Source organism: Psammomys obesus, unplaced genomic scaffold, assembly GCF_907164565.1.
Source record: "Psammomys obesus unplaced genomic scaffold, mPsaObe1.curated_primary_1811, whole genome shotgun sequence".
Lineage (NCBI taxonomy): Eukaryota > Metazoa > Chordata > Mammalia > Rodentia > Muridae > Psammomys > Psammomys obesus.
In genome coordinates, this window is record NW_026585504.1 from 46,915,728 (window position 1) to 46,924,392 (window position 8,665).

The following is an 8,665-nucleotide window of genomic DNA, read 5'->3' on the forward strand; positions in this document are numbered from 1 at the left end:
CTAGTCAAAGAAGAGACCCAACATGCTGGAGGAGAAAGATGGAGGTAATTTAAGTACTTAATGACTCACCATTGAGTAGGTGGATTAACAGCCCTGGACCTACCCTACTTTGGGATTTCTTGCCATGTCCTATGAAAGCTTTTTCTTGCTACTTAAATAAAAAGGTTTAGTTGAGTCTTTTGTTGCTTATAGCTAAAAGCATCACCACTTACTTTAGAAATCTCTTTATGTCCTTTTGTCCACTAAGAGAAACAAGTACACTTGCTAGCAGTCACACTTTTCTAATGAAGCTACATATTTTAGACTCTCACAGATCTGAAAATGTTTCATTTGTTTACTTTTAATCTCTTCAGTCCCACATGTTTTTAATTAAATTTTATTTTTATATTAATTACAGTTTATTCACTTTGTATCCCAGCTGTAGCCCCCTACCTCATTCCCTCCCCACTCTTCATCCCGTATTCCCTCCCAATCTCACCCTCCTTCCCTCATCTCCTCCCATGTCCCTCTCCAAGTCCACTGATAGGAGAGGTTCTCCTCTCTTTCCATCTAACCCTTGCTTATTAGGTCTCATCAGAACTGGATGTATTGTCCTTTGTGGCCTAGGAAGACTGCTCCCCGCTCAGAGGGAGGTGGTCAAAACACCAGCCACTGAGTTCATGTCAGAGACAGTCCCTGTTCCCCTTACTAGGGAACTCACTTGGATACTAAGCTGTCATGGGCTACATCTGAACAGGGGTTCTAGGTTATATCCACATGTTTCTAGAATCCTACTCTAAACAAATGTTTCCAAGACAGTATAAAAAATTATGAGTATTCCTCCCTACCTTTGTTCATGTATTGTAGTTACTGTGTGTTTTCAGCCATGCCCATTTGACCTGAGGTCACTGGAGGTGTATTGTCTGGGGTGTGACCTTGTGTGTCACTGATTTAGGAATGTATGTCATGCTCCCCTTCAAAACTCAAGGCTTTGTGTTCTGAGTGTCATAAAGAGCTAAAAACATATGGTCCTCAGACCTGACAGAGGGAGGAGAGCATGTGGCTCAACCACTGTCAGGCAACAAAGAAGAAAAAGGAAATGTGTCACCTGTGAACTCTCAAAACAATGAGCCATGGCATTTCCACAGTGCCAGTGGTGATCACACCTTCCTGCAATTAAACTGGTGGCTCTGGATGTATTCCTATGCAATGGATGCTGGGTGTCTTAGCTCTTTGACCACCCAACACAACACTCTAGAGCCAAGCCTGAGCTGGACACGTTTTTGCTTTTGATTTTTTAAAAACAGAAACCATCACACGGGCTTTGCTGATCTCCTTCCACCAGAAGCAAGCTCATGTCTTCAGAGAAGGGTGCTGTGCTTCTACTTAATCTTAATACAGAGCTCCATAACATCTGTAATAATTAGTGTCCTTGGAAAATATTTATTTGATAATCTTAATAATAAAAGTCCATCCAGTAATGACTCATATCCAAGCTGGCCTCTCTTCACACCATATTCTCTACTATGGTGGGTGGAGTTAGTGAGTAACATGTGGATCTAGGATGTAATTTCAGATTTACAAGTAAATGTGAATTTTTTTCAATTTATGTCATACTTTTTTATTATAAAGTAGCCATCGTACCCTGCAATTACTGAGGCTTCTACAATGAAGAATTTAGGATACATGGTAGGGCCACTTATTGTGGTCTACACTTTTAAATAGTACAGGCCATGGAGGAAGATGATGTAGCCAGTCCTGATGAGACCTGATTGGCTAGGATCAGATAGAAGGTAAGAAGGTCCATCCCTATCAGTGGACTAGTGAGGGACATGGGGGAGAAGAGGGAGGATGGGTGGGACTGGAAGGAAACAAAGAGGGGGCTACAGCCAGTATACAAAAATAAATTGTAATAAATAATAATAAATTATACAAATATATAGACGATATTCTTGTTAAGTTTGTTTAATTAAGCTAAAAATTTAATGTATTTTTAAAAAATAAGTTATTGTAATCCTAGCATTCTATATAAAATAAACATTATTAGATTTTTAAAAATCTGTTTCTTTATAATCATGAGAGAAAAGCTCAAGAAAATCACACCCCTCACCCCTTGGAGCTAGACATCTTCGAACATCTTCATTTACCATTTTAGGCCTAATTCATTCTCTTTCCCTTCCACCCTCAAACCACACTTTTATTTGCTTTAGAGGATGCCCTTACTTTGTGTATGCTCTGGTAAAATATTAATTTTGTTGTTTCATACACTTTTTGGTTTTTATAAATGAGTGTTTGTTAAGTGGCTTATTCTTCATTTAGTACTATATATTTAAGATGTGTCCACATTGCTCCAGACACATCATTTCTGCCTGGAGAAATAGTGTATTTTCATCATATTTTAGCCTATTTACTTTTCAGGATCTGAAACTTCAATGTCCCCCTGCCTCTGACCATAGGAAGTACTGCGAAGAACATCTTCATATACCCTGTTCACACACCTACACTAGAATGCCTTTGAGAAATAAGTGATGGGATCACAGGGTCCATGTGCTCACCAGTACCGTGTGCAGGATGCAGAAGCTTTAATCTTGAAGGATGAGCTATACTTCTGCAGTTGAGCAGAGGATGCATTGGGGGCTTGAGAGACAGCACACTGTTAGGACTGGAACTCTGGTCCATCTCTCCTGAACCGTGTGCTCCTCCCACGCACTGCCACGTGCTATTAAATAACATGAACAGCGTCGGCACTAACTTTAACAGATAGGAGTTAATAAGCAGTACTTCTCTGACCTTGCAGGTGAATCTGGAGGCACTCAGTACAAAGGAGAGAAATACTAAGTTCATATTTGGACAGCTATTGGAATTTTATAATTACAGTAATGTCATGAGCTTTGTTATCTGAAAGGTTGATACTGCAGCATTCAACTGAAGGTGATTGAAGGTGTCTACAATCTCTGTTCATCTTCTAGACTCCTACCTTCATAGCCATAGCAGAGTTCTTTTACAGCAGCACTACTTTTAAAATTGCGCTCAATTAATTTTATGCTGTAGCCTCTACTAACATTTTTTTCTACAGCTGGCCAATTGTCTTTGCACACAGAAGAATGTATGGCTGGATTACAGATTTGGATCCAGTGAGTATGTTGGGTTTTATCACTAGAATTATCATTCCTTGAATGAAGAAAAAACTTTATGAACTCATCAGTGTCTTCATGTTCACCCCAGAATGAATATATATTAGAGAAAATGACACTGAATATTTTACTACTACCAGACTGATTAAGACTGACTAGTCAACTTTCAAGAAGAAGAACCCACTGGATAAAAGTCTGGAAGCATATGAATCTTATAAAACATATGTGGATCCCAATATGGCCTAACCCAGCTGGGGAGGGAACGCCAGGAGTCCTGTGGACGACCAAGTAGAATTTGAAAAGAAGAAAAGAATTATAGAACTCTTACTTAAACATCTCTGCACATTTTTGCCTGTGTTTTAGGGCAAGAAACACCTGCCAGGAAAGTAGGCTTTGTCATTTCAAGGAAGCTGTGGGAGAGGAGGCAAAAAAAAAAAAAAAAATTCCTGAGTCTCTTGTTCTTTTGGGGTTAAAAAGATGAATTCAAGAAGAGATGGCTATATTCAGGATATGTCAGGAGGGAAACACAAAATAGATAGCACTATGAGGGAAGACGAAATCTCAGTCAGCTCTTTCAGGACACATATGTGACAAAGACCTCAGCTTCTTACAACCTGGGCACTGCCTAAGAAAAGCACACACTGAGAGAAACTCATAGACACATACACAAAGACACGCAGAGAGACAGACACACAGAAAAACCCACGGATAAGACACACACATATACACTGCATGCACACACATAGGCACAGAGGGAGAGGAGAGAGAAACTTACACACACACTTCCACCTGCACTCAGAAGAACTGTCACAGAGAGAAAACGATAATACGTGTCTAAAGGATTGGGATAATACTAAGTATAAAATACAAGCATAAGATCTTCACTAAATCCATCAGATTTATGAATCTAGTTAGGTGAATTAATGGTTTTATAACATACATTTTCAATGATATTCATATATGATAATGGCCTTATCAGAAGGTCAGCGAAAGGCCACATTCAGTTAAATAATAAGCTACCCCCCTCATCTGACTCACTTCACACTTGTTCAGTGTCACATTTTACTGTTATCTGTCACCCCCCTCACAGCAATTCTGCTCATAAAGTACAGATAAATTCTCTTTACCTTTGTTGCTTTCCAATGGTGATGGGGACTGTTCAGCAGGTTAGACTGGAGCTGTCCTCTTCCTAAGGAAATATAAGCCTTCACTTTTTGCTCCTCCCTTTCTACTGTGTCGTTATGATTCAGCTCTTCACCTGCTGAGCAGGAAGTACAACCCCAAGAAGGAAATCCTTCTGAAAGCTATATAGTGGCTTTGGAGGAATTACACATGACCCGTGCTTTCTGGATCACAGTGTACTTACTCTCATCCTGCTTTACTAACAAAGAATCCCAGACAAGTCCAGCTTCCACTGAAGGAAATCTAGCTATCTTTCCGAAGAGAATAGCATGAAATCATCCCATTGGTAGAGCCTATGTCAACGTTCCAGGGATTGCCAGAGTCTTTAAACCCAACACAGAGCCATTTGGTCAGAAAGACTCTGGTGGGGACAGATGTTCTCTGACTGGAGGCACATTAAGTTCAAGATTGTCTGAGCTCTTCTTCAGGGAGATGTGTTTTAGGTAAACTCTCTCTCATAAAAGACCACTGGAGTGTGCTCAAGCAGGAACTGCCCTGTGGCTTCCATACCAATGACTGCTACCACAAAAAATCACACAAGCCTCTTACAGGAAAAGCCACCAATGGTAATGAAGTGAGTGTCTGAGATGCAATTTGGAACTGCAGTAAGAAACTATAGATCAGAGATAGGGTGAAGGCTGGTGGCAGATGCTTAGGGCAAACAGTAGATAGAATCATAAATGTGAGAATGCCTGTGGTATTCCCAAAAGTCAGTCTTATGCATGCAATGCACAGCCCAGCTTCCCCAGGATAGTACCAGTACCTGCCTAAAGCTATAAAAGCAGACTCATCCACATTTATGGTAGAAGGTGATTTATGACCACAGTTTTCTCCATGTTCTCATCATGCAATATGGCTTTCCTCGGTTGAGATTAAATAATTATATAAGATGCAAAACCAAGAAAACTTGAGTGTAAAAAGTACTTTCCTAATACCCATTAAGTCTTCAATATTCTTACAAAAATAGTTTTATACAATCAACCTCATAAAACTAAAAGTGGTTCCAATGTCTCTCTACTCATACTGGACACTTTTCACATTTTCCAACATCAGCTGCAGTCTTTGATGGCTTGGAGGGTGCTTATCAACTCTTACAGCCTCTACCTCCTAATTTTTGTCCCCATCTCTCTTAAGATCCATAAAAATTTTATGGTATTTTAAACCTCTCCTAGAGTCTAAAACTTTGCTTCATCAAAGAAAAGTCTTTATGTTACTCATTCTAACTATAGCTCTATTAATTTCCCTATTAGAAAGGAAATGATTGTTTTGGGTTTTTCCTTGTAGGTGGAAGGATTTTCATTAGCCTAACTCCTTTTTTTCACTTTATCCAGTAATTTGCTTCTTCTATATCTAGATCTTAATCTGGAGTCCTTGAAAGTAGAGCCAAAAAAAAAAAAAAAAACATGCATGTAGCTTATTTGTGAAGTAATCATAATGAGCAAGAAAATAAGCAAAGCATCTGATTGACTGTCATTGACTTTACAATGGTTCCTAATGCTCCAACCTTCAGAGAAACCTTAAAAAATAGGCTTATAGCTATCTTCACATAGGAAGACAGTAAAAGAAACATTCACATATTGCTTTGAATCCTATCAGTCACAAGAAGAGATCCAAAATGCTACAGGGCATTACAATGTGTGCATAATGGGTGTTTGATTGCTCCACAGGATCTGAATGGCACTGTGGTTCAAAGAAAGACATGATGGAAAGTGTTGTCAAAAAATAATGAGTAGAGATGTTTAAAGCCTTACATAAATAGTACCCTCGGCCACAGCTGCATTAATGTGTCAGATGACATATCCTGAAGTCTCCAGCAAGGCTGTACAACACAGCCACTTTGTAGGCTTTAGAAAGGAGTTTCCCTCTTCTCACAGGAGCCAAGCATAGACATCTTGTTCTTAGCTTTCCCAGAATGGAGCCCCATGTGGAGACAACAGTAATCACAGTGACTAGTTCATAACTTTTGACCTCCAATCTATATAATGCATTGTCCATGGGGCTATTTTGCTATCTTTGTGTCTGAATTCTTAGTATTTCCCTCAGTTTTTCCAGGGCATTGATTGTAGTGGTTCAGATAACTAATTGCACTACCTGTAACCAAGAGTCCATGTCAGAAGTTAAAGGTGATTCTCCAGAAAGAACTTCCAGGTAAACATCAGGGACAACACATCTTCACAGAAGTCTTTGGTGGTGTGCTGTGAGAAGAGACTAGGCTCAAGTAGGCTGTGTGAACACCTTCTTCAAGCATGGAAAGAAAGTACATTGTGGCATAGATGATGCTGGAAAACACAAAATTGAAAACTTTTTGTTAAGTTAGCATAAGCTTATGCTCATAGAAGAAAAATACGGATAGAGTGCATCTCAGCTTTATTCTTTCTTCAGACTTTCCAAAGAAATGGAGTACCTTGAGCTGCTGACCCATGAGATCAACTCCAGTTTTGACAGCATTAAATATGGGCTGAAGAGTACATGCTGAAGTGAAGAAGAGAAACAAAAGGATTCTCCATGGTACTGGGATGTCCTAGTGAGATGCCTCTTAAGTATATAAGTATATTTCCACTATTATACATGATTGATAATTTTCAAAAGATAGTATTTATTTGAAATTCAAATTTACCTGTATAATATACCTTTTTTAGAAACTTCACTTTTTTGGCATCATCTTGGGCAAATTTAGTAAATATTTACATTTACTGACATTTCGTAAAATGGAACAGAATAACATAAAATAACATGGAATTAAGAGAGTCATGAGCATCTCAATCTTAAAACAAATGCGGCAGCAGAGAGGAAATAACTGATGAGGACCAGTGTCTGTCTCATTGTGTAGGGCAAGACAAAAGACAGGTAAGAAACCAACCTGAAATCAATGCAACATGGTCAAGGACAAAGTAGATAAAATAGGATACATGCTCAAAGGTGTATGTGAGGACTAAACTATTTCCTTATGGGCATGGACAATGCTTTTGACAATAGCTGGCACTTAGCAAACATTCAGTTTCCATTTGTCAAAGTAAGCTGATCATCTATATTTTGGGTGAAAAAGGCATACTCAAGGCTAAGAAAAAGCCTCTTCACTGACCAGAAGCTGGACCATGTCCCACTGTAAAGAAAACCAACTATATCTGCTTAGACTTGCAGTCTTCACGTTTCAGACTTTCTAGGACCTTAGAATGTGATACCCAAAGCTAACTTCAATTTTATAAAATGTTTCACCATTTTATCATGAAATTAAAAAAAAAAGGCAGAGGCTTCCCAGTAATATATTGATGCTCTTACATTCCCATGCATAAAACAATTTGTTTTTCAAACAAGCCATGTCATACAAAAACCAGTAATATTTCTAACTACTCAATGTTCTTTCCATTTAGTCAGACTAGCCTGTGACAAAGACATGGATATAAGAAAATAAAAAATAGTAAGTGTGCTAAGACATACCCAAGAGAAAGTATCAACAATGTCACTGTTGTGTTTTACAGGCAGTGGAGAGAACCTTTAAAGTACAATGGGCACTTGAGCATAGAAGGGTGTGTGCTTCATGCACAAACCTTGCTACTTTAATTTATGCACTTGGAAAAGTTTTCTCAGGGAAGTCAAGAGAAATCAAAACATAAACTAATGAAGAAAAGATCTTGTGAAAATATGCTGTAAAATTCATCCATGCATTATTAAGAAACTGATCTTTGGTCTGAGAAGATATTCACAATAATTCACAATACATATTTAGAAAAGCGCTTATGTGAAAGCTCAGAAATTTAAAAGGCTAAAAGTAAATGACCCAAGAAGCCGGGGAGATGGCTTAGTGGTAAATAGCACTGGCTGCTTTCCCAGAGAATCCGTGTTTGAGTCCCACCATCCCCATAACATCTCACAACCACCTGTAATTTCAGTTCCTGGGAAATCATGCCCCTATCTGGCCTCTGGACATTCATGTGGTTCCCATGCATGCATGTGGGAAAACACTCATACACATAAAATAAAGATAAAGGTTTTTTTTATCTGAAACATAACAAATTATTGAATGTTTGAATCAGCATTGAGGAATGTGTATGAATTGCTATCAAGCACCTAACAAAGTGTTCAGCACTATTAATCTGTATGAATTAAAGACGCAGAAACATACCACATTGCACCATTAGAATGAATTAAAGACACAGAGTCATACCACATTGCGCCATTAGAATCTGCACATTAGAAAACCTGACTATTGGCAGATGTGGCTCAGCTCGTAAAGTACTTGTCTAGCAATCACAAACTATGGGCTCCATCTCCTACGTTTCATGAAGCAAGGCATGGTTGCACATGTCCATAATCTTGTTACTCAGGAGAGAGTCAGAAGAGGCTCAAAGATTGAAGGTCAGCGTGCTTCA